Below are 23,339 nucleotides of genomic sequence, written 5' to 3' on the forward strand. Positions count from 1 at the left end.
CCGCCCCGCCTTCTCGCCGCGCCCCGCCTCCCGCCCGCGCCTCCTCTTCCGCCGCCAGAACCGCGCCGCCACCGACCGGGGCGGACGTCGGTACCGGTGCGCCGGGCGGGACCCGTGGCTCGGGACGCGGGGAGGGAGCCCCGGCCCGGGGGCTTCTCCGGGGGCTGCGCGGAGCCCGGGGCCGGTGAGGCCGGGCCGGGCTTGGGGCTGTGGACGGGGCCAGCGCCGGGTCTCGCGGGCGCGCGGAGCCGGCGGGGGGGTCCTGGTCGCCGTCCGCCTCTCCCTGGCGGGCGGGCTGCGGGTCCCGGGGCTCCGTCCCGCCCCGCGGAGCCGGAGGACCGCGGCAGCACCGGAGCCGGGCCCGGGCCCGGGCCCAGGCCCGGCCTTGCCGTCCCCGGCCCGGCGCCGCGGGCAGGAGCAGCCGCGCTCCGGGTTCCGGGCCCGAGCGGGGCCCGGGGCCCCAAGTCCCGCGTTCCCTCCCCACGCTGCCCGCTCCTGCCCGGGGCTCCGGCCGCGCTCCCCGCCGGGGCTCTGCCGGTGCCGCGGTCGGTGTCACGGAACGGGCGCCGGCGGCTCCGCGCGGACACCGAATAAAGGCTGGAAACCGCCGGCAGCGCTGGGGCTGCCCGGGCACCGTCTGCCCGGGCACGGTCTGCCCGGCTCCCGCAGTGCCCGCACCGGGGTCCCCGGCCCGTGAGCACCGTCGGGGAACGGCCCGCGGAGGGCAAGGGGCGTCTCGGCTCCCGGAGCCCCTTGTGCTCCCGGGAGCTCCCCGGGGGGGAGCCCTGCCCACCCCGGGAACGGCCGGGGGGGGCTCCAGGGCCGAGCCCGAACCCGCGGGGCTGGGGCTCCGCTGCCGGGCCCTGCAGCAGCGGCGGGGGCCGGCCCCCAGCCCCCAAACACGGCACCGGCTCTGCTCCCCGAGCCCGGCGGGGGCCAGATGAGCCCCGCTTGGAGCCCCCAGAACCACAGCGCTGAGTCTCTGCTGCAGAGCCCAGCCCGGCAGGACTTAGGCTCGCCCTAAACCTGCCCCAGTGAGCCTGGCTCCCAGCCCCAGCAACGGGGGACTTGGGCTCTGTTCTCCAAGCACTAAAACACACGACTACTTAGGCTCTGCGTCCCAGCCCCAAAACGCAGGACTTGCTCAGTCCCTCTCTTCAAGACCGCGAACTGCCCCCATGAGCCGGGTCTCACCCTCCCCAAGCGCAGGACTGACTGAGTCTCCCTTTCAGAAGCCCAGGATTGCCTGAGCGACCCTGGTTGGAAGCCCCACGAACACAAGACTCCGCTTTCAAGCCCCCACATTGGCCAAAGGAGCCTGGTTTTGAGCCCCACCACGCAGGACTTAGTCTCCGCGGGAAGGGGCCCAGCTCAGCCGTGCCCGGTTCTGACCCCCAAACCCCGTCGCTTGCCCTCCCTCGTCCTGAAGGGAGCCAGGCTTTTGCCCCCCTCGACCCTGTGTCCAAGCCTGGAAAACGCAGGACTTAGTCTCCATTTCGAGCCCCCGGAGCCCGGTTTCAGGTCCTGAAGGCACCCGACTCCATCGCTGTTTCTGAGCCCCCAAAACCCAGGACTGGGTCTCCGTTTTCCAGCCCCCGAACTCGCCCGGTCAGCTTTTTTCCCAGGCCCACAAAGGCCGGACTTGGGCTCTGCTGCCAAGCCCCGAAGACTTCCTAGTCTCCGGTTTTGAGCCCCTGCAGGAGCGTCCAAGTCCCCACAACGCAGGGCTGACTGAGTCTCCCTTTTTCAGCCCGGAAAACACGGACTTTGGGGGGTTTAGCCTGCGTGCCCGGGTCTGACCACGCGACTCGGTCCCCGAGCCCCCGACCCAGGCAGGCGAGCCTGCCTTTGAGCTGCGAAACCCCTCGGCTCCGGCTCCGCGCCCCCAAACCCCAGGAGCTCCTTTCCCTCCGCAGCCCCCGAGCTGCTGCTCCGCCTCACCAGCCCAGGCCCTGCTGCGGGAAAACCCCACGCCTGGGCCCGGCTCCGAGCCCCCACACCACCCCCTCTGCCCGGGCTGAGCCCCAGGACAGGCCCGGAGCCGGGGGTCACCTCTCCCGACACCCACCGCTGCCCCCGGGCTGCTCAGCCGCAAAACCGGCCCGAGGTTCGCAGCCCCCCGAGCACCCGGCCGAGCCCCCCAGCCCCCCCAGCCCCGCGTGTGAGGTCGGGACGGGCCCGGCAGCCCCGGCGGTGTCGGGCGGTGCTTGCGAACTGGACGGGGGGGGGGGGGGCCCGTGTGGCCGCGGGCGGCTCGGGCGAGGACGGCGGGGCGCCGGGCTCCGGCCCTCCGGGCTTTATTCCCCGGCGCCCCGAGCTCCACCGGCTCCGACGCGGGAGGAGACACCGGCAGCGCGGCCGCTCCTCCTTGTCCCGTCCCACCGGCAACTGCCCCACCGGCGCCGCAGCCTTCTCGGGCTTCAGGCCAGAGCAGCCCCGCTCGCCCACACACCCCGGCCCGGACCCCGCCGCCCCTCCCCGTTCTCGGCCTTGGTCCCGCCCCGGCCTCGCCAGCCGATCCCCCCCCTCCTCACCTGGGGCGGGCGGGCGGACACCGCCCCTCCGCCGCCCCGCGGCTCCCGGCGCGGGGCCGGGCCAGGTCCCCCCCGCCCGCGGGGCCGCCGCTGCCCTCGGGGCCGCAGCCTCCGCCCGGGGACCCGGCCCGGCCCGGCGCCGCCCGCCCGCGGGGACTGAGGGAGAAGGCGGGAAGGGAAGATGGCGGCCGCCGGGGGTCAAAACTCCCGGCGCCCCGCCCCGCGCAGGCGCTCTGGGCCCCGCCCCGCCCCGCCCGGGAGGGGGGAGGAGGCTCCGCGTGGGCGGGCCCTGCCGGCGGGGCGTGGCGTGCGGCCGGGGCGGGGCGTCCCATCGGCCGCGGGGTCCCAGCGCCCGCCCGCCCCCTCGCCCCTCCCCCTGGCAGCACCGGGGACGCTGCGGGCGAACCCCGGCTACAGGTCGGGGGGGGGGGGCACCGACCCGGCCACTCGCTCCGCCCCGCGCAGGTGGCCCCGGGTGAGGGCGATAGCGGGAGACCCTCGGTGCGGAGGCAGCAGGGCCGGCACCCCCCCACGCTCCATCCCCCGGGGGCTCACCGTGCACGGGAACGAGACCCAGCCGGGGGCGGGAGGAGACCCGGGGCTCGGTCCCCGTCCCCCCCTTTGCTAAGCCCGGCTCACCGGCCGCCAGCCCGCCCGGGACTTCTGGGTCTCCCCGAGAAGGGAACGGGGTCCCCGAGGTCGGGCATCTCCTCGCTCGGGACTCCCCGCTCCAGAGCATCCCTGCCCGGGCTGCGCTCGGCGGGGGTCCCGCTCTCCCCAGCTCCTCTCGAGGGTGGGGGGGGGAGGCCGGTTTCGGCCCCTTCCAGCTCTCAGGCCGGCAGCCCCGGAGCTCGGACAGCACAAGGTCGGAGCAGGAGCGGGCTGGAGCCCCCAGGCCACCCGCAGTGTCCCTCCTCCCGTCACCCGTCCCACCGTGGTCCCGGTCCCGGTGCCCTTCCGTTCCCCCCGCTGGGGACCCCAGGGGACGCGGTCTTACGGGGACACCCGGGGCTCAGCCTCCTTCTGCTTTTTTTCCCCATTTCCTCCACAAAGGAGGCTTCTGCAGATACTCAGCCCCTGCCTGTGCCTCTGCGTTCCTGCCTGTCTTTTTTAGACACTTTGATAACTTCTCTGGCTATGAAGCACAGGACAAATCTCGCAAACCCTCTGAAATATGCCTTAAAATCAAGCGACCAAACTTGTCATTTAAAGGGAAAAAAAAAATACTGACAAAATGCCATTATAGCTTATTGACTGAGAGAGTAAAGTTGCCGTGATTCAAATGGAGCAATTAACTATGAATTAACTCCAGTTGACTCCTCTAACGGGCCTGAGGATCATCTGTAGCAAGCCCAGAGGAAATCTTGTGTCCTTCAGCTAGCAATAAGCCTTGCAAATCATTATTCTTTCGAAAACTACCATAGATAACTGAGGATACCAGTAATATTTGGGCTTTTGCTTGTACTTCAGCCCTAGGAGTCCAATACACTCTTCAAACACGTGCTGATGGGGTTAGGAGGGCTGGGCAGGATTTCCTGCCTGCTATGGTTTTGCCAGCCGGGATGGAGACACCCCAGCAAAGCCTGGAGCCGCGCACCCGGGCTGAGCACCAGCGTCCCCTTCCTTTGGCCGCTCACCTCCTCCTGAGGTCTCAGGGAGTTTTCGACCTCGGAGATACTTTGATTTCATGCAAACGATTTATTTCTAGCAAAAGCAAAGCAGAAGCCAGCAGATCCTCAGCCAGCGCCAGCGCTGTGCCCCACCTCTCCTGGCCAGCTTTGCCCTCGGGCCGCTTCGAGCTGCCTCAAGCTTTGAGAGCTCGAGAGCTGCAGCCACAAAGAGCAGAGAGCAACAGAGCAGCGGAGGGGATCTGGAAGCCCCTGGGTTGCAGCAGGGTCAGGCCAGCAGCTCCCCCGTGATCCCCATCCAACAGCGATGCCGATGCATCCACGTCCAATCCGCGATGCCGATGCACCCCTCCACGAGCCCGCGACGGAGGACAGAGCCCACCTGCGATACTCCGGCACCCACGAGGACCCCAAGCACCCAGCCGTCCTGCCCCGCTCTGCTGCTCCCCGCACAGCCCGGGTGCCGGGGACGGTAGAAGAGGAGCCCGGCTACCGGCAGCCTTTCCCCAAACTGTGCCGAGGGACCGTGCCACCACCCTCCATGGTTGGGCACAGCAGGAGAGAGACACCATAAAGCGAAAGGCAGAGACTTGCCAGCATCACTGTATTTATTTTCCACTCCAAAGCAATCCACACCGATTGTACAGACACGCTCGCCAGGCAACCGCCCTGACGTTAAGGCATTTTTTAAGACATATAAAACATTTCCCCCAGCTGCCGCTGCTATCCCTGGGGCTGCCTGCGCCCACCGTCTCAGCGCAGCGTCACCAGCTCTTCGGCAGAAGTGGGGTGAATGGCGACGGTGTTGTCCAGGTCGGCCTTGGTGGCCCCCATTTTGATGGCCACGGCAAAGCCCTGCAGCATTTCGTCGCAGCCCAGCCCTTGCATGTGCAATCCCACCACCTTCGGGGAAGAAGCGAGAGGCTGGATGGGACCCAGCACCGGCGACATCCAGGCTGAACACTGGGCTTGGTGCCGGGGGAGCTGGATCCCAGCCTGAGACCCGGTCTGAGCAGGTCAGAGCCGACCACACGGGGACAAGAGGACGGCCAGCCGTGGTCCCCGCCACCCCCCCTGCAGCGCCCGGCTGTCCCCCCTGGTCCCCTCCACGCACCTTCTCCTCCTTGCCAGCGCACACCAGCTTCATGACGCACTTAACCTTCCTCTGGGTGACGGCGTGGTACAAGGGGGTGAAGGACGTGCTGTAGATCTTCACGTTCTCCCTCCCGTGCGCGGCCACGGCTTCGTCTGCAGCAGAAGACATGGCACGCATATCAAGGGGATGCACCGTATACACGAGGCATTTACAAAGAGGGAGTCAAAGCACGTTTTGCAAGGCTTGGACCCCTTGCCGGAGATCAGATCGTTTCCTCGAGCATCAAACCAGCAGCTCTGAGCCACAATGTCCCCGGCTTCTTTGCCCCCCCCCCCCCCCCGCACCCTGTCCATCCCACCTTTCGGTGAGGCCCACGGTGCCGATGGGCGGGTGGCTGAAGACGACGGTGGGGATGTCATGGTAGTCCAGCCGGGATTCCTGCTTGCCCTCGAAGAGCCTGTGGGCCAGCTTTCTGCTGGCCCGCGATGGCCACTGCGGGGAGGGATGGGGAGCCTGAGCTACGGCGTGGCACCGAGGGGCTGTGGAGGGAGGGGGGCACGGCCGCAGTAACCTGGGGTGAGAAGGGCTCTCCCGCAGACGTCCCCCGATGGCATAGACCCCTCTCCTGGTGGTGTTCTGGTACTCGTCCACCACTACATGGCCCTTGGCGTCCACCTGCACGCCCTGCCATGGGAAATGGCAGCCGCCTCGGCACGTGCCCCGGGATGGACGGGACAAGTGATGCCCACGGGGGACCCGTGTCGGTGGCCGCCACGTTCCCAGCCGGGGGCATGGCATGGTGGGAACACCATCCTGTGGCAGGCTCTGGAGAACCATGGGACCCCCGGAGATGCGTGGGACCACCGAGACCTGTGGGACCCCCAGAGAACCGTGGGCATCCTCGCACCAGCGCGGAAGGGACGTGCTGCATCATCACCACTTGGTCCAGGCACAGCTCCTCGGTGTTGGGCTCCCGCCCCACGGCCCACAGCAGGCAGTCCACGTCCTGGATCACTCTCTCCGTCGGCTTGCGGCCGGGCACCGAGGAGGTCACCGTCACATCCAGCAGCCCGTGAGGGGACTTGGTGACCGTCTTGACCTACAGGGAACAACAGGAGCCGCGGGGGAGAAGGTGCCGATGGCTTTGGCCTTGCAACAGGCGACGGCGGCCGCACCGCAGGACCAGGGATGCCGCCAAAGCCGTGGCTCAGCAAGCTGCCCCCGAAACGCCGGCTTTCCCTCGTCCCTGCCTCTCCAGGAGGGACGGGACAAGCCGCGGGGCTGCTCTGCACGCCCGTACCTGCGTGTGCTTCCAGACCTCCACCCCAGTGTTCTCCAGCTCCTGGGTGCAGTTTGAGCTGATCATGGAGTCGAAGGTCCTCAGGACCTGGGCAGGGACCCACCAGCCCCGTCAGATGAGGGTCCGCAGGCGAAGGCACCGCCTGGCAGCCCCCTCCGCCGGCATTTCCCTGCGCCCGTGCCCCCTCCAGGCCCAGAGAGGTTTGGGGCACTTCTGGTTAATGACAAAGCTTTCCTCTGTTTGTTTTTCCTTTAATTTTTTTTGTTTTCTTTTCTTTTTTTTCAAGTCGCGACGTGAAATAGAGCTCAAGGAAATGGGTGCGGCGGCACGCACGACTGCAGAAATGCTGGGCGTGCGGGTCGGTGCTGCCGAGATCTTCCTGGCAGCACACCTACGCTCTTCTTCTCGCCCCATCTGCTCCCCCCCCCCCCAGCCCCTCCGTACACCCAACAGCCCAACGCCACCATCCCTCTGCATCACCACTTCCACCCTCCGGAGCCTGCGCCGACTCGGACCCTCCTTTACCAGCTCACGGGTGCTGACGACCCAGAAAACCCCGTCAGACTGGGATGCAGCTGCCGGGGTGGGAAGCGCGGCAGGGGGACAGCCGGTGGCACTACCTTGTCGTGGCGGATCAGCAGGGATGACTTGGAGCCCAGCGTGGAAAGGATCCCCGCGATTTTCCACCGCGATGTAGCCAGCACCGACAATAACGCTGCGCCTGCGGAGAAGCGACGATGCCGTCTGCAGGCGTGCCGAGCCGGCGGCGGTGGCTGGGGAGGTGGGGGGGGGGGGGTGAGCCCTCTTTACCTGGGCAGCTCCTCCAGGTCGAAGAAGCCGTCGCTGGTTATCCCCAGGCTGGCACCTGCAAAGCAGAGCCCCTTTCGCACCCCCTCACCAGCCCTCCCTTCCCGCCTCCACCTCCCCAAAAACCCGCTTTGCTTTGGCAGACCTCTCTCCAGGCAGCCCGGGGTATTTCGTCAGGCTCACCGGGGAATTTTGCTGTCGGGAGGGACGGCCGGGTGCCCACCCGTGGCTATAAGGATGTGAGGAGCCGTGTATTTTTTTCCCGTCCACTTCGATGGTAGGCTCGGGATCGGCGGTGAACTTGCCGTAGCCCCGAATGACGTCGATGTGAGCCTTAGGGTAGTAACAAGTTATGTGATTAACAGCAGGAGGAGGTGCGAGAGCCAGCTAACGGAGCCAGGGCTTCCACAGTTAAGAGAAGAGGGCACCCGTTAAGGCTGGAAAAGGGGCCAAAAATCCAGCAGAGCCCGCTTCCCCCCTCGGCTCGCAGGATAAACACGTCCTCACCTTCTTTATGTTATTCTCATAGATCTCATTCAGGCGCCTCACGTAAGCATCACGCTTCTCTTTAATTGTTCTGGAACAGAGCGGGGCTTACTGTCACCGCGAGCGAATGAACCTACAGAGCTCAGCGAAAAACAATTCAATCCCTTCGGTTTGTGGCAACCACGCCACGAAATAGAATGGCCCCGAGTTACCAGCAGGCAGGAGCCTTCCCCACCGACGCGAGGTTTCGGTGCCTGCCTTCCCTGCATCTGTTTTTTTTTTCCGGAGTCTCTTCCCACGGCCGGTTTGCCGCCCTTCCTTTCCGAAATACAGGGGGGAATCCCGGCCACGTAACCAGCTCAGCATCCATCCACGGGAAGCCTCAAAGCGGGCAGGGACCCCCGACGGGGTGGACAAGGAGCCACGGGGCCGCGGCGCTGACCTGCGGCTGCTCCCCACGGGACACGCACCGGGAGACGCTCGTTTCCAACCGGCTCTTTCCATTCTTACCTCCAGTTGAACTTGACGCCGGACATTTCGAAGCCATAGTCGGCGTGATCGTGGATGAACTCCGCGTGGATTGCCGCGTTCCACATCACCTGCCCACACAAACCTCAACGTCGGCTTGGGAAGAAGGGTTTGATTTTGGGAAAACCCTTGCCACGCTTCCGATGCCTCACCCTGCCCGGAGCGGCCCACGGGACACGGGTCTGAGCCCTTCGTGGCATCTCGATGGCTCAAACACGCTCCGAGCCCCCGCTTCCTCCCTGTTTCTTCCTCCCCACGCCCCGTGCCAGCACCTCTCTGCAATTTGGCTGGCACCCCACACCAGACCCAACCCACGGCCGAGGCACCGCCGGAGCCGGCGGCAAACAGCCCTTACCTTCTTTGGCACGCACCCGACATTGACCTAGGGGAGAATAAGAGCAAGTCTCAGCCTTAAGGTTTAGTTGTTCGAAGGGCGACGCTCTGGAGAGCATCCCACGTCAGGCCGGTACCGAATCCCAGCTCCCTGCCCAGGGAAATAAAAGGCAGGATTCATGGGTTTTCGGGCAAAAGAGGGCTGTAACTGCCTTCGGTGCCTCAAGGTCTTGTGGTTTGCCTGTTTTCATTCACTTCCTTGAAGGAGAATACGGAAGGTGCATGGTCTTCAATTTTTTTTTTTTTCCCCATTGATAATTTAAGAGAGATTTACTCGAGAAGGGTGTTTGCCATCCCTTCCCTGCGCTTCTGGTCCTAGTACAGCAACTCTTTGAGGGGAACGCACTTGAAGCATAAACCAGAGCCCGTCCCTGCCTTGTCTGAGGAACAAGTTTTCTTTTTTCTGCTTGTTACCGGCTCGCCCTGCCTCCTAGTTCTGCTTTGCTGCCTTTCGACCGTAAACCGAGCGAGCAGTCGTGCCGCACAGACCCGGGACCCGTCGGCATCCCTTTATCAGCCCGAAAACAGCCAGAAAGAACCCAGGGGAAGAGGGGGAATCGAACCCCATCTATTGCCGAGCTGCGTGGAAGCGGGACACGGCAGCTCCTTGGGTAATTCTCCACAGCCGGGAGACTGCGACTCCTGCTCTCCGGCTTCCCGCATCGCTTCTCCCGGTTGCCTCAGGACCGGGACCAGCCCCAGCAGGCAGGGGGGAAACCGGGACCCGTATGATTCGTGTCGTCCCCTTCCCGCCCCGGGGGAACGTTATCTCCCCACCCGTGGGTGCTGCCGTGGGACTCACGCAGGTGCCGCCGAAGCGGCTGGGTTCCACCAAGGCGACGCGGGCCCCCAGCTCGGCTGCTCGGCGGGCTCCAGCCAGTCCCCCCGATCCGCCGCCCAGTACCAGCAACTCGTAAAACGGCCGCCGCCATAGCTCCCGGCTCGGTAAGGCCCCGCCGCTTCGCTCCGCCCCGGAGCCGTCCTCCGTCCTTCCCCCCCCCCCCCCCCCGCCGTATCCCCGCCCCAACCGAGCACAGCACCACGGGTTAAGGGGCTGACAATGGTAATTTTATTGGTTCAGGTACAGCGAGGAGGATTGCAAGCATTTCCAGGACAAAATATACAGAGGGGAGAGGGAAGAATAACAAAAGAAAAGAAAAACAAAACCGGAAAAAAAAAAAAAAAGGAAAAAAAAAGGGGGGGGGGGAAGGGCAGGATCAACACAGAACGGGAATCGAGCTAAAAAGGGAACGTTTTTATCCGTGTTATGACAACGTACTCCCAAGCAGGAATTGCTTCTTTCTCCAGTTAAGCAGATCTGTCTTTCAATAAAATAAAAGAGTGGTAGGGGAAGAAGTTAGTGTGCATCTCCCTCGAAAATAAACTCTAATTCATGCCAGTTAAACACTAGAACTAAAAATTTACAAAGAAGCGTCAAAGGAGATGGAAGTGTTTATTAGAGTTACCTTTTCCTCTCTGAACAGTCCAGAAGAAAAACAATGACTACAAATACAGCAGGCAAACTGACTGTTGGACTGATGGGTATAGGATATACATAGTGTTATTAAGGAATTCAGTCTCAAGTTGTGCTAAACGCTCTTCGTCCTCTGTATGGCACATTTTGGTCCATGATGGGGATTTTAAGTTGAGACGAACCCTGATTTCTTACAGAAACGTGTAAATATTGTTGCTCTTTAAAATGCCAGGTGTACTTCCTTCTACAAAGGTTAGGAGAGGTTTATAGGAAGTAATCTGGGGTACGACGGGTAACATGAGGCTCTCCACGACGAGGTGCTGGGTCAAACTGGAGGCTGCAGGAAAGAAAAGGGATCATTTTTCCCTCCCCCACAAGGTAACTTTCCAATGCCACAATAAATACTAGACTTGCTCTCCTTGCTTTACTCATCCAGCTGCTTCCACATAAAACGTTCCCGGTCCTGAAACAAGCATCTGTGGGAGTTGAAACTCCTCAGCTGGTCGAAATACTGCTTACGGAGCGAACACCACCCAGCCGTCAGCACTTCAGCGGCCCATCGCTACTTTCACGTGAGCTCAGCTGAATGCAAAATTCAGGCTCTCTCACCCATCTTTACCAAGCCTAGCGCTACCAAAAATGAAAATAAATACATAAATCAATCAGTCTTTACTCTCTCCATCAAGCCTGGGCAATAGAGGGCTTAAGAAAATGCAGAAGCTCCAACTCTCCAGAGAGCCAGGAAGAGGAGATAACGCAGTACCCAAGAGAACTTTAAGAGCTTAACTCACTACTTCTTTTTAGATATTCTTGCAGGTGGAGCACACAGCGTTAATTCCAGAGTGGTTTGAGCTGGATTTTCATGAAAGAACCCCTTTGGAAAGGATCAAGACATTCCTCACAATACAGAACGGTTAGGAGGAGAGAACAGCCCGAGCCAGGTTACTTACAAGGAATATTTTAAAGTGTCATCTAGTTCCATGATAGCAGCCTGGTTCCCACAACGATAGCAGTAATTGGGTGCACTGAATATGGTAACCACATTTCTGTCGTGGCACCAATTATAACCCTGCCAGAAAAAGAGAAGAAAAGAAAAAAAGAGGAAAAAAAAAAAAAAAAAAGGTCTCTGTTAAAACCTCAAACCTCAGCCCATCTGAAGTTCCTCCTAAGGCCTGAAACAATCCAAGGCATTTGTGAAACTGTAGACTTCTTGTAAGTATTTCCAACTGACTTCATTTTAAAAGAAGTACTCTATCGCAAGAACAAGCAGTAGTTACCTCGCAAAAACAGCTTCAACCGCTCTACAGAGAGATCGGCCATTTGTCACTCGTGTGTTTATCCATTTTGTATACAAATTATGGATTGTACCACAAAGAAACCTCGAGACTTTTAGGTATGCCTTCAGCTTTCACCCACCACAAACGAGAATTTGCCTGCTGGATGCGAGCGACTTCTGACACACAGTACTACTTAAGGGATCTACTTGAACTAGATTTTAAAAATACATCTGCTCCATTGACCTACCTGGCATTTTTCCAGCAAGACGCACAAGAATAGCCCATCAACAGCCAAAATTACGGCTTAATCCCATCACATCTGACTGCCGAGTATTACAGGACAGCCCCTTTAATGCAGCAGCAGTCTAAGTAGAGCAGGCAGCGTGTAAGGAGATTATTACTCCCACAAATGGAGTGTGACAGGGTCCGTTTGGCAGTTTACTCGGTGTGGGGGGGAAGGGCAGAACATCCCCTTATTTACATCGCGGATCAAAGCACATCATTTTATGTTGCTCGTTGTTTTCACAGGATTGAAGTCCCTCTTTGGTGTTTACCTGCTTAACATTTAGGTGTCAGCTTATTCAAACCCATCAGCAGAAGGTCTCCCAGAGGAGACAAGAATTGGCATCTATGTTTTGTTAGCCCCATCTAGCAGAGTGTTCGCCCTACCTCCATGACAAGTTGGTGAGCACGGGAGACCAGTGTGAGACCATTGGCATGGTTAAATGTTTCGGAAATATCTTGCCCAAATGTATAGCCAGCACCACGTGGAGATATACCCCAGCCGCCACGATCATCCGGATCAGACCATAACAGATCACACATAGGACCCTTGAAAAAGATTAAGTATTCTTCATTAGATCACTAGCAAGAGCGTTATAAAAAGCCACTTTTAAAATATATTTTATTTACAGTAAAAAGACTGCCAGCATGTCCTTCTCTGCACAAGGCACATGAGTTTATTTAACACACATAATATCGGCTAGTTACTTACCGTACCAGTCAGCATCCTTCCCAAAGAAATGAATACCTACACAGCTGACTGAGAAAGGAGTCCATGTAACCAGAAAACCGTTCCCACCTCCTCTTCCATGCACGCCGTTTACCATTTCACTTCAACCAGTCAGAGATACAAAGGCACGGAGAGCAGATCCACATTCTTACTCCTGACTCTCACAGTATAGTAAAACAGGCCACGTGAGAAGGTATGCACGTCCAAGGATACACAATGGGTTCACTGGTGCCAGCCAAGTTGCGATAAATTAAAAGAAAGGGAAATGACCCGTAGGAGGCTATGAACTAACTGTTCCAGAGACTGATGTTAAGCCTTCAGCAGCCCCTCTGGCAGGGTATTAATCATTTAATTTCCTCTCCTAAACAGTCTATTGTTGGACTTGACATATTCAAAAATATCCTGGTGTACATCTTCTAACAGTCACAAACGAAGCTCAGCGGCTTTTCCTGCTGAGCTACTGAGGGGCAGTGAAGACGCTCTAGTATTTATCCAAGCCTGCTGCTGTTTCCTACCCACCAATCTGAACTCTGCGGTAGGGATCACACCGACTACATGTGGAGGTGCTCAGGACAGCCAGATTTCAGCACACAGATATGCAGCACAGGACCGGGAAACCCCAGAGCAACAATATAATCATTACACCTAACTACAGGTAGACATCCCACCAGGTAGCCCCCTGATTTTGGGAGTAATTTACACAGCTTATTTCAGGTTTTTGGAAGGCTTGGGCAGACCTTGCTGCGTTGTTCTTGCTGTTACACCAAAGATGTTGCAGGACAAGCAGTTCATTTTAATCAGGGAACATTCAAGTCCATTTGTAAGCCCCAACCGCTCCAACACAGAGGAGCCATTTGCCACCCTGGGAGCTCAGAAGGTGGTTTCTTCAGTCCTGATCTCAGGCCCCCAGAAAGCGATGAACAGAAGAAAGGATTGGCTGGGGAGGAAGGATGGTGACACAACATGGCTTCACGTGGCTGTTGTCTGTTCAAAAGCAAGTCTGTGATGAGGCTGAAGGTACTAAACACCTTCCCCCCTGCCAAATACTATTCTTTGAGTCAGCGTGACAGTCAAAAAAATCCCGTGATTCTATGAAAAACAGCAGTGAAAACCCCATAGCTCTCCTTTTGTAGATTGCTGTAATCAAAGCATATTGACTTGTGTGCGTTTTGCCCAATGTATGTTCACCCACTCTAGCTCTCAGAAAGGCAATCCGCTGAGTAACTGTGTGTCTCGCTGCTTAAATGGATTTCAAATGTGAGGCTACGTTTGCATTTGCCACCAACTGATATCTAAGTTTATGATGCATTCCTTTCCCGTTACCTCATGTGGAACTTCCTGCAGGCGGTCCAGAGCCCTGATATGATCCAGTGTATCTATGGATGGAGAGAGCCACCATGGAGACAGAATATCTGTTCCGGGGGGGGGAAAAAAAAAAAAAAAAAAAAAAGAGCAATCCGTTCAGTGCATATTGTTACGGGAAGACCGATCTCAGAAATAGCTGGTTTTAACTTTGTTATCATTCTTTTACAATTACAGCCGTCTCGCCCTCGCAGCAGAGAAACCAAATATAATTCCCACAGAAGGAAACAAAACTAAAAGGCCGCACCTTGCATACAGAGATCAGAGCAACAGCAAAGATACCATGCCTTCTGTTTCAAGAATATCTTGCCTCACGGCTGCAACTCAACTGGCATCTAACGTATCACGAGGGGATCCCCACTTGTTAGGCAGTCATTTAAAATGCACCATACACGCAACACCCTGCCATTCCTTCGGCAGCAGAATCAAAAGCCTTCCCAGACCATCAACTTGTATTAACACCTGACTAAATTCTTCCCCAAACCCACAATAAGTACAGGGGCTTTAAAAAATTCGGATCACAAGTTAAGGGAGCTTGTTTGAGACTGTTCACGTAGCGGTCAGAGAATACAGTCTGCATAAACTCTATGAAATGGTGCGTGTTTGCCTTATTCAAGGCTTACCTGGCCATCTACTAGAGCTGTAAGCGGAAGATAATCAAACAGATCTGTGAAATACTTCCAGACATTGGCATTGCCATACTTTCGCAGGCATTCGTCATAAAGCCATACACTTGTGTAATTTGTCTGCTTTCGTGATTGCCCCTCAGTATTGTAATGCGTTCTGGGTAACGCACCTATGGACAAAGAAAATTATTCTTTAACACAGGAACTATACCATCAATGTGGAAAGAAATAGTAACAGAATATTTCAAACAGCAGGCAAGCATTCAGCTCTGCTACAGAACAGCACGTGTCCATTAACGCATTTCAATTTACCTCCATCTAGCTCAAGCCAACGGCACCTTCAATGAGAGGACCAATTCTTTCAAAACTCCCCGAAAGCGGCTTTGCCAAGGCTGCTGTAGAAAAGCTGTCAACCATACCTTCAACGCTACTAGAAGAGTCACCGTTTCCACCGAGTAATAGCCTCTGTCCACGTAGTCTCCCATGAACAGGTTTGTGTCTGGCGATTTTCCACCAATTCTAAAGAGTTCCATAAGGTCGTGGAATTGACCGTGGACATCCCCGCAGACGGTGACAGGGCAACGTACCTCTTGCACATTCGATTCTTTTGTAAGAATTTCTTTAGCCTAGCAAGAAAAAAAAAAAACCCAAAACATTTAGGAGAAAAAGGTAGGAAGCTCCTCCATAAGCAAGTGCGGATGTTATTCCACTGCATTCACACTGGAAACCCGGTTTCACTCCAGTAGCTCAAGCTGACCACCGGAAAAACAGTTTGTTGGGTAAGCAAAGACAAAGGGCATTTTACAAATCCCTGTGCACAAAGAGAACAAGGTCTGCTCCTGTGAGGCCAGGTCATTAAAATCTTATTGTACCACAAGCACTGACAAACAAATTCGAAGAAGTAACTAAACAAGTTAATTCCCAGCCTCCCCTAAAATGAGGCAGTGTGAACTTCAAGACTTGCACTGGATACACGACTTCCATCAGCGCTGGGTTCACCCATGAATCCTGTGCTTCTCCCAAACATTTCTCAAGTGCAAAGATGAAGCACTATTCCCACAAGCTTCATTAGCATCATGGGCAGATGTTATCTTCTTAAGCACAACTGATTTCTTTTAACATACAGATTTTGACAGACTTCTCCATCTACATGTTCAACACATCTCGGGTCTGTTCATCTCAGCTATGTGAACTACGCGGCAGCACTCAGCACTCTAATCTGACTGCCAAAGTCAAGTGCTATTCAGTTTTCACGATACCTAGAAGGTTTTACCTTCTAGGTAAGAACCACAGCTGTCCCCTCAGTCTTGCAGGCCATCTCACGCCCTGTCAGCAGAGTTCAGTGCGAAACTCGTATGAACGGAGACTAGTCAAATACTCTTGCTGTCTGCTGTAAGGTAGAAACACCACAGGAGATAGTGCACACCACCCAAGCAACTATTACGGGTTTCTGAAACTTGATTTGCAAAAGCACGCATAAAGCTAGATATTATTTGATACTTACACTAGTAGGAAACTATGACCTCCTAGACTTCTGATAGAAGTCATCTGACTTGCAACAATGCTCTTACAGACAGACTCCTTCCTGCTACATTTTGCCTGACTACCATCTCAGTTGCTCAATGGATTGCTCTGAATCCCATGCAGCCATGTGGAGCCATTCGCATTGCCACCTTCGCTGGCAAGGCAGCAGCAGGCTGGAACAACTCTTCTGCCAGCACTGACAGCTACTCCTCACTTGCCTTCCTCCTCTGGATCCCTCAGGCTTCCCCCCCTGTCACCGCACGCCCATAAACCTCAGTGCTCTCCCCAGACCAGGATTTCGCGCAAGCAGCAGCTCCGTGCCATGGAAACGGCACTATGAACAGCGTGTTCGTTCCATAACGACAAAGCCAGCTCATCGTGTGATCGCTGAGAAGAGCTGACGTTAGAAAGGCTGCACATGACAAAGCGGCTCATCAGCAGAAAATGCTGGGCAACCACTACGGCACCAGACGAGCTGAGCTGTGTTACTCTGCCAAACAATAACCAACGCGAGCACCAGCGCCGGGGCTTGACGGGGCTGCCCAGCTCTGTGGATACCGCGCTTTCAGATTGCATTGCGGTGAGTACGAGATGACTGGAGCCCTATGTCAGGAAAGGAACCTTTGCACATTCCCAGAACACGTAGGAACTAACAAATCCATCTCCCTCGCAGACGGGCAGATTTCTTCTTCTTGCTTAAGCTACCGAGGAAAACAACTATTCCTAAGCTTCACTTCACCAACCTGGCACAGAACATCACTGCACATGCAAGAGGCACTTCTGTCGCCCAGGGCACTTTTTGCCTGCCAGATTTCCAATCCTCTTCCAAGCACAACAGTTTAACAACTTCTAAAGGCAGGTCACATACAACTGGAAAAGCAAAGTCAGAGGCAATTTAAACATACGGAGCCACAAACAGCTTCCCTGGACATACCCAGCTGGCAACGAAATGACCACAGATGGAGGAATGGCATCCCTGGATTTAGTCATCTCTTCCTCTACACCAAGCAGTTCCTCTGCTAATTACAGCCATGTAATGCAGCCTATCTGCATTACCTTATTATCGTTATCAAATATTACGTTTGTTTGCTGCCTCCAGCTCACCAACCGATGCAGATCAGCGCTCCAGGCACATCTGAGGCACACAGAACACCCACAGAAAGGCTCCGTCCAATTTGGATAAAAGGGATGAAAATGACCAGCGCTGAACAGTCAGCAGCAGGCGATGATCTGGCTACTCATCGCCAAGTCCCTTAGCTCAGGATGATGTAATTCTCACCTGCTGCTACCAGAGAAGAAGCTGCTGACCAAGGACACCCTCAGTGGGCTCCCCGAGGACGCCTGTGTTCACATTCAAACGTTAGTATGCCTTGCCCCTTTTAGAGAAAGCTCATATTCGGAAGAATAACTAAAAGCCAAGCAGTCAAGGGCTTGGACAGCATCCAGCGTGCCCCTTGCACGGTACGTAACGCCGAGGGATGTGACCCTGATCCTCAAAGACACATCCTGCACACGGACTCAACGACGTGGGGTCTACCTTGCAGTTCTAAACTGACTGGACACTGCTAACGTGTTGCGTCTTTCAGTGCAACAGCAGCACTCAAATTCTGTTCAAGTATCTTAAAGCACCTATAGCGCTTTTTGAAGAGCTTCTAACCTCTGTGAGAGATAAATACAAAACACAGCCACAAAACAGCTGCTCAGTGGGTTCCGACTGTTGCACAAAGCAACAGACGGGGTTTCGCTGTAAGCTGGAGCTAACTTAACCACAAAAGGCGTGAGGTATTTTCTGCCTTTTCGTATCACGCATAGCCGCTCCCTTCCCAGATGCGTAAAAAGAAATACACTTACTTTGAGCCTCTGGGGAAAAGATGCAGGACACTGTACAGACACCATACGTACTTACCGGTGTCTCAATCACATCAATTGCTCTCCACCTCTCTGATCTGCCCAGAAAACCCATGCACCCACCCTGAGAACGTGTACAGGTAAAGCAGCACAGGCAACAGAGAAGAGCTCCTTTGCGCAGCAATAGGCAACATACTCATGTTAAATGCATCCTAGGAAGGTGGCCAGCCCGAGTCCTGAAATTTTGGTACTAGAAGAATCTAGAAGTTTCCCCTCAGGAGAGAGGAGGAGCTAGCAGCTGAAGAGCAGCAGCTTAAGCTGCCTACCAGCTGTTACTGTGCAGCCTATTTTAGCTTGCTACGTAGACAAACACACATGCACGTGAATAGATTAAGTCTGTCGTTTTAGTGCTGCAGAGCTGGTTTCAAATCAGGCTTGGGAGCTGAGCTCGGCGGCTACAGAAGTCTGCCCTCACGTGACTTTCTAATGCAGAACAAGACCTTTAAAATCTTAAGCATCATCAAAAACACCCCAGAAAAGCAGCAACTAACCAGTGCACTCTGCTTGCATATTTCACCGTGCAGAGCTAATGCTGAAGTCAAATGACTTAAAATAACAAAAGCACCATTACAAAACAAGGATAAAAAACTCTGATGCAAGTAAGCTGCTCTGCATTATCATCATTTACTTACTTAAGAAGGCTGTCAAATAACTATAAGTTAAAACTCATATTCTAGCTACCTTTGTTTTAGAGAACGGTGACTAAATGTTATCAGCCTCCTAAGCATGTGTCCCAATTGTTTTGGATGAAAACTGTATCCAGGTTAGAATAAAAAGCAGCAGCTTTGAGGTATTTTTATTAAATAAACCTCCATTAAGCACAAGAGTTACCATATCTGTGCTCAGAATTACTTTGAAGAGTAGACTATTTGTCGGCTGTGAGCCTGCCCATCATCTCAACTCTCCTCTCCTTCCCAGTCTTAGATTCTGTAGATCACCTTTGTGGACTGGAACGCAAGCTTGTCTGCTGTCCAGTCCTCAATCCGCGTGGGGAGGTTGGAGAAATGCACATCCCAATAATTTACTGTGTTGTCCTTGCAGGAGGAAATGAGTAGCCTCAGGGCTTGAACACAACCCATTAATGCGCTGCTCCGAAACCTGAGATGCTACACTGGCTTTGAGAGGACCGTGTCGGGATCACCAGGAGACTAATCCTCTGTGAGAGACTTAACAATCAAATCCACATCAACTATTACGCTGTTCAGATTCATCTACGATAATTGCGTAGGCCGATTCTGTGGGTGAGGGGATTACGATCCAACCAGGAGGCAGATTTTAAGCATTGTGCTTTCTCTACAGAAAACCAAACACACCAAGCACCTGCTTTGCGTACAGGATCCTTTGAGCACAAAACTCAGCTCCTTCTGGAAGATTCATTTACTGCAACCACGGGCTCAGTTGACCCATAGAGGCCTCTACTGCGGGAATCAGAGAAGCCAGCCCGGAGTTTCTGATCAAAATTCAACTGACCAATCATTCCACTCAGCTGTGACAGACCAAACTACTGTGTCAACAAGTGTGCTGAGGATATTAAAATCTCAAGAGCTTGGCTGAACACAAAACCAGCTAGATCTCTCCCCAAATGAGATGGAAGCCGGAGGGATGGAGCTGTTCCTGCCCTTCGGCAACAAGGCAGCAGGGGACACCCTGGAGCACTCCAGAGTGACAGGGACTGTCAAGGTGCACACGTGCTCCTAGAAGTAACCTGGGCCAGCATACCTTCAGGATGAGTGTCACCGCTGGAGAGATGAAATATTCCTGGCCATGACCAACACTTGGAATTTCATGGTTTGAACAGCGTCCAGGATGCTACTTGGCTCCATCACTCAGACTAAATTTCACCAATATTAGTGCAAGAAGAGCTTGCTAACTCATTCTCCTGAAATTATTCTTAGGTGAAAAGATCTCGGAGGGCAGAAGCATCATAGGTACGTGCCAGTAAGAGCTATACTCCCTACAGCACCAAACTAAGCTCCTGCTGCTTGGTTTGAAAGAATCAGTTTACAATTACCAATTCAATAACCGTACAAAAACGCAAGCCTTCATTAGCGATTAGATACCTTCTCCTCCCACCACTTCACACACAAGCCCTCAAGCTGCTCACAGCAACGAGACTGTAACCCTTCTTACACATCCAAAGAAAAAGGACAGAAAAAAGAAACTACAAAGAGAGAGACGTTATGGATGGTTGCTTGCCTGTGTTTAATTTAAGAGACAGCCTTTTACTTGCCTTCTTTCAGATCCCATTTTATTACCTTGGTGAAAAACCCTTTTCCCTGGGATAAGTCGGATGGCTCTCAACTCCCTCACCTGCACCAGAATTCTTTTGCTGACCTGACTTGAACTTTGAAACAGAAGTATTCAGAGATTTCCGTGTCCAAACTGGGGAGCGCTTCCTATTAAATGAATCCAACTTCTCAGCCTTTTAGCCTGACTTTAGCTGTCCAAAACACAGGTTACAACCTGTGCAAGTTCAAAGGCAGTTAGATACAGCCAGCACTACCCTGCTGTCAGTACCCAAGTTAACAATTTCAAAGCTAGCACCAGCACAGAAAGCTGCCACGGCACCTCCGATGAAGTGCAGACAGAATCCAAGGCAGAACTCTATAGATTTTCACTGCCTATTTAATGAGAGTGGAAAAAGGTTTTAACAACCTTCTGCCACAAAGAGAGTCTAAGACCATGATGTTAAGAGAAGTAGTGTGAGATGCAAGACATCCGACACTCATTTCCCCAACATGCTGGAACATTTCTCGTGTCTACAAGCTCCAGCAGTTTCATAATTGTTTGTCCTTTCTTATCATTTAAATGTCAGCATGATTTTAGCTAGATTTCATTTTAAAGACCAGCAGAACGGGAAACAAGTGTTTTCATGTTGTCTTGAGATGACATCTTGATTAACTGCATGAAGAATACAAGATTGATTAGCTGCCAAAATTATGTCATAACTGGGCAGGTGAAGACAGAATGTGATTTTACAGGTGCACATTTCAAGAACTTTCAGAGCGCAGAATAATTTGGCGTACCCTCATCAACCCTAGCTATGTCCAATCTTTCCCTCATTACTGTCCATTACGCCAGCAATTAAAACCAAGAATGACCCACACAGGCAAGTCTGGAATTTGTTTCTTTGGGGTCCGTCCGTCCCCCCCCGCCATTTTGATTTAAACCTTTTTTTTTTTTTAACTACCGAACTCTTCCACAAATTTAAACCTGAGCCAAGACGTACTATTGTGCTTGGCCTCTTAGAAATCAGTCACACAAAAGGGAGTGCTAAGAAGCGAGACAAGGTTGGTGAGGGTTTCTCCAAGTATTATCTCAAGGAAACAAACTAAACCAGCTTTCTGGCAGGGCTGCTTCACACCAAAAGCAAGCCTGCACACCCACAAGTTTTTGGAAGCTCCTTTCCCCTACCAGCTGGGTGCTACAACACTCCCCAAAAACTTAAGAATAAGCCAAGTAAGAGCATCGCAGAGTATTTACTTCATACTCAAAAGTCGTTTCGATCAGTTACCAGCACCCTTGAAGAACGAGGTGCTGTGATAGATGACATTCGTGTCACGCCGTGCACCACAGGTTCAGGGTTCCTACCTGTCACCCGGATGACAAACACCCTCTCCACCTCCAGCTGCAACGCGGGGCGCTGAGCTGCCACTCTCCCTATTTACCGTGCCAGCCCCGACGTACAGCCACAATCTGCTGGCATCGTCCTCCAGCTTCTCAAAACACAGCAGCCACAGCTCCTTAATTAACAACGCAGCCGGAAAAGAGGGAAATGGTTTTCTGTAACAGCTTGCTGGTTAGAACAGCAGTTCCCAACCAGCAACGCTTGGAGCAGGCACAGATCACACTAATAAATTCTTTCAGGCTTATTAGCTGGGCCTCACGCAGGAGACAGCACAGCCACAAGAAGCTCTTACTCACTCTTCAAGATATATCTACTCTTCAAGCCACTGCTGTCGCTCCCTGCTGAGCACCAGCCCTTCTCACCACGCTCCCTCGGAAGTGATGGAGCTCTGGAGAGAGAGTCATAAAACAAATGGACAGACCCAGCATGGACAAAGAAAGGGAAAGGGGAAAAGAAAACAGAGGCTCAGTGGGGGCTAGCTAGATGTCAGGACCACTGGTGAAAGCATTTCCCAGGAAGCCAGAGCCTGGAGTCCTGCATAGCGTCTGCCTGCGGCATTCACATAAACAGCTCCTACCTTTCCGATGAGCACCCCTGGCACGTTACGAGGTTGCAGCGCAGACCCTCTCTGCTGTTCAGATCTTATCTCTGCGGTAGTCTACCGAGGATCCGATAGAAGGGAATAGCTGCGTCTTCTGAAGTTGGCACTGAGATGTTTAGTCACTGGCCAAAATGTGTTGCCGTGAACAGGCATCAGAAGAAAACACCTTCCACTTCCGAGAGAACTGAGCAAGACACGCAGCTAATAACGCGACAACGCCAAGTTCACCATCAGCAATACGACGCTGAAGGGAACGCCGAACTAACTACTCTGCACTCTGCGCCTGATCTTTATCAGTCTGACCAGAAAAGGAAGCTGAGAGCTTCTCTGGACCACCTGACACGCAGCAATGGTCTCTGCTGGTCGCCGAGACAAGAAGCAAATATAAAGAATAATCTTTGTTACTACATTTGTTACCACCTGCCTTCTTTAACTGTCACATCTTGCCAAGTCCAAAGAAAACGCTAACTTAGCCACAGATTGCAGTATTGAGGGAATGTTCACACAGAGGTATTCAACTTCTCAGATAAAATCCAACACAAGTCTGAAGATTGGTCTCCTCATGGAAGGGGGGGAAAAAAAAAAAAGGCTCTTGACACTCTATGCCAAAACAAGTCCAAATAGGACTTTGCCAAAGGACTGTCCAAACCACAGTCCGAAATAGCAGACTGTTATCCAACCATTTCTTGTTCTATTTTAGTCTCCCTCAGCAGCTTGTAAGCCTCTGTTTAGCTCAGCTCTACAGCTCATCTCTTATGCCCCTCTGCTTTCCTAGATTACACACTGGATGTCAGAGGTTTCTTCGTTGATTTAGGGTTGACTTTTTAGAATGTGGCTACTACACACCATGAGACGCAAGGGAGGCGCGCAGCGTGAGGCCCCTGACAGGCAGAACAACCTCTCTCCCTGCACACGCCACCCCCGAGCCTCCCCCGCACCCAGGTGAACCCAAAGCCAAAAGGTAAAAACCACGCTACTGAGGGCAGCCATGTGTGGGGAAAAAAAAAGCCTATAACCGTTTTGTTTAGACGCCAGAAACACACTGCCACCATACACAAGAGGACTCCCCATCTCGGAACAGGGCAGGCAGCGCCACGGCCTCGCAGCGAGCAAAGCGAGGAGAGGCAAACCCGTTTCCCCGCCACAGTACCCCAC

General features: G+C 54.4%; 2 pseudogenes; both read right to left on the minus strand.

Moving 5' to 3' along the window:
• Positions 1 to 4,760: 4,760 nt before the first annotated feature.
• Positions 4,761 to 9,683, minus strand: LOC127029135 (glutathione reductase, mitochondrial-like; annotated as a pseudogene).
• Positions 9,684 to 10,433: 750 nt separating this feature from the next.
• LOC127029124 (serine/threonine-protein phosphatase 2A catalytic subunit beta isoform-like) lies at positions 10,434 to 15,145 on the minus strand (annotated as a pseudogene).
• Between the last annotated feature and the right edge of the window lie 8,194 nt (positions 15,146 to 23,339).

This window comes from Gymnogyps californianus, unplaced genomic scaffold (assembly GCF_018139145.2).
Source record: "Gymnogyps californianus isolate 813 unplaced genomic scaffold, ASM1813914v2 HiC_scaffold_81, whole genome shotgun sequence".
Classification (NCBI taxonomy): Eukaryota; Metazoa; Chordata; class Aves; order Accipitriformes; family Cathartidae; genus Gymnogyps; species Gymnogyps californianus.